Source organism: Lactuca saligna, chromosome 9 (assembly GCF_052625555.1).
Source record: "Lactuca saligna cultivar CGN05327 chromosome 9, ASM5262555v1, whole genome shotgun sequence".
Lineage (NCBI taxonomy): Eukaryota > Viridiplantae > Streptophyta > Magnoliopsida > Asterales > Asteraceae > Lactuca > Lactuca saligna.
Genome location: NC_136425.1, coordinates 51645485 through 51648705, shown reverse-complemented (window position 1 = coordinate 51648705; position 3221 = coordinate 51645485). Strand labels below are relative to the sequence as shown.

Below are 3221 nucleotides of genomic sequence, written 5' to 3'. Positions count from 1 at the left end.
AAACATTTGGGATGTCATCATCAATACATAAACATAAGCATAAACAGAACTTACATTCATTTCACTAGTGATCTATATCTCCTTAATCTCTCAGTGTAAAGCAACTTCGTATCGATACATGTGATACAATTAAACTGAGTGGGTCAGGCTTGGGAGCCTGGAGAGCATATAAGGTTTTTACCCCACAATAAATAAATTTATTATGCTTAAACATCAAACAATCAACCCAATTACCCAATCCCTATTATCTTATTCATTTCTTAAGGATTTACCCTAAAAATCAACTATCACTCATTACTAAGGATTCATCCTAAGGAATAGGCACGAAGTCCATCGTTTCCCAAGGTTTATATTACAAGCACTAACAACGTCGATCCCCACATACTGATCCTATACAGTGATCTTACTAGATCTAGCCTAAAGGATCGATATGAACAACCAACTAACGAAACTGCTTCGGAAATTCCCTAGCAGCAAACGAGGATCGAAGAAGACATCAAATGAATGGAATAAGTTTAACCACGAACCTTTTTTCGTAAAAGAAAGAACCACCAGACAATTAAGTCAGGGGTAATTATTAATGCCTAGGTTGTGGTCTGAATATCATGAGGTATATAACCCCCAGATGCACCCTATCCAGCAATGGAAACGCTGACGAATGCCTAGGCTGTGGTCTGAATATCGTGAGGTATATAACCCCCAGACTCACTCCTATCTGGCATCGAGAATGGAAACACTTACTAATGAAGCTCGTCCGATTTCTTCATAAAAGAAACAAACACTCCAAATATCTTCAAAATAAAGGTATAGGGAAAATACTAATAAAGTACTCCTGTACCCCGACACGTAATAGTGTCAAAAAGAAGAACTAACGGATGAAAACATAGTACAAAAACACCTAATAAACATATAGTTCAAGAACACCTTATGAACATGTAGTTCAAACATACCTACTGATTACAAGTCTGCTAACGTTCCACTGGACTATCTAAAATAGTCTGTGGCCGTTGTCTATACTCTGCTAGATGACTAAATCATCTTAAACATCGATACCTCTCATCACCTTTTATTTCGTCACACATCATCTAATTCATCTACCTACGTTCTACCCAACATATTTGTAGATAAAAATACATATACAGTTTAAAACTCGTATAAAACATCTATTCAACAGTCACCTTAATTAAACAATTAATATAATTACACATAGCACGTATTTAAAAGAAAATACTTCATATATATATATATATGTGTGTGTGTGTGTGTGTGTGTGTAAGGTGAAAGTGACTATACACTCACTTGAGTAAGTGGTGACTCAGCACTCGGACAACGCTTTGATATTTTCAAAACAATTTTCCGTCGATAAAACCTAGTATCAATTCCACTAGGGTTTAGTCTAACGTCAACCGTGACTAATTAATAGTCTAGCTATTATTATTATTATTATATAAGCGTTAAATAACACTCAATATAACTCATAATAATAGCCCAAATAATTATTTTAAGGACCTAATAACATTACTATAATTATTTGAAAGCTATATTAAACATTGCGTAAGCGTAGCTCACTTACAACGGATTTTAAAGAAAACCGGGCTTTATTTGGAGCAGCGTTTCGAAACCGAAAGACTCTTTTTCTTGGGACTTCGAGAGCCTCGGGGTTTCCTTAGAGTGCTAGGGGATCACCTAGGCTTAGGGGAGGGTTAAAACCCTTAGAGAGAGAAAGTTTAGAGAGAAGAAATGAAGAAAGGTGTGAGATTTTCGGAATGGCTCGCATGCTATTTATAGTAAGTTTTTATGACACTCACGTCGTGAATCTCATGATTCACTCCGTAGACTTGCCATTTGCATCCCTAGCTTCGAATGGTGGCCATGACACCTCACGTCGTGAGTGTCATAAAGCTCATGTCGTGAATTGGATCTTATCGTGTCGCAGCTTCTAGATTCCGAATTATGACAGAATATCGTGAGTGTCATAATTCTCACGTCGTGAATTAGCTAGTTTAGGGTTTTTAAAAGCTAAATATTCGGGATGCCATAACTTTTGCATACGAAATTCGTTTTTGACGTTCTTTATATCCACACGTAGGTGGAGACGTATTCTACAAATTTCATTTAGATCCCTAAGGATAAAAAGTACTCTATCTTAAATTCACTATTTACGTCTCCTAGTGCCGTGCCGATTTTGCCGAAAAACTTCGACGGGCCATAACTTCTTCGTTATAACTCGAATTTCGGTGTTATTTATATGTACGGAACCCTTGCGACATATTATACAACTTGGTTAAGATTATTTATTATAAATAATCTATTGTCGAAAAGTCATTTTCGACCGCTATTATCTCTAAATTGACTAGCCCGGATCTACGGGCGTTACAGCTGACATTGCGGACATAACCATGGGCGAATACAAAAGAAGAATGTGTGATATACCAGACTAGGACTTGTGCAGCCCGTGATTCCAAAAACTACTACCTTCGAACTAAAAGGCCACATACTCGCCCAACTCAAGGACATCCCATTCTACGGGAAAGATCACGAAAATGCATACAAGCACATCAACGAGGTTAACAACATAGACGACTACGTCAACATCCCTAATGTTCCTCACGAGAATGTTTTGACTTGTATGCTACCGGTTACACTTAAAGGAGTTGTGAAAGATTGGCTAAAAGCACTCCCTCCAGGATCCATCACCACATGGGCTCAATTGCGTGAAGATTTCATTGATCAATTTTGCCCTCCCTAAAAAATAAAAAAAATTGAAGAAAGCCATTGCAAAATTTGAACAACAAATAGGAGAGTCACTTTATGAGGCATGGGAAAGGTACAAGGGCTTGTAGAGGAGTTGCCCCCACAATGATCTTTACATTCAACAAGAAGTCTCCATTTTCTATGATGGAGTGAACATGATGACTAGGCAACTCCTTGATTCCAAAGGACAACTCACGAAGAAAGATCCTAGTGTTATAAAGGAGCTAATAGAAGAATTCTCTAAGAACTCTAGAGAATACCATAACCCAAGGGGCGACTCGACTCGAGGGGCAATGAACTTAGTTTCCAATAATATGGCGGCGATGATGGTGAAATTAGATAGTTTGGACCAAAGAATGACAAAGATGGATCAATCCATCCATGCCATCTGGGTGGGATGTGAAAATTTTAGTGGGCTTCACCTTACTTAGGATTGTGATATAGACGAGCATGGGAACCGAAAAGTA

The 3221-nt window shown here is 37.9% G+C and overlaps 1 non-coding gene across 1 annotated transcript; it reads right to left on the bottom strand.

Annotated features, from left to right (window-relative positions):
* Window positions 1-2759: 2759 nt before the first annotated feature.
* Window positions 2760-2866, bottom strand: LOC145018855 (small nucleolar RNA R71). Its single transcript, XR_013667216.1, has one exon. It is a non-coding gene; the product is annotated as a small nucleolar RNA R71 (small nucleolar RNA).
* Between the last annotated feature and the right edge of the window lie 355 nt (window positions 2867-3221).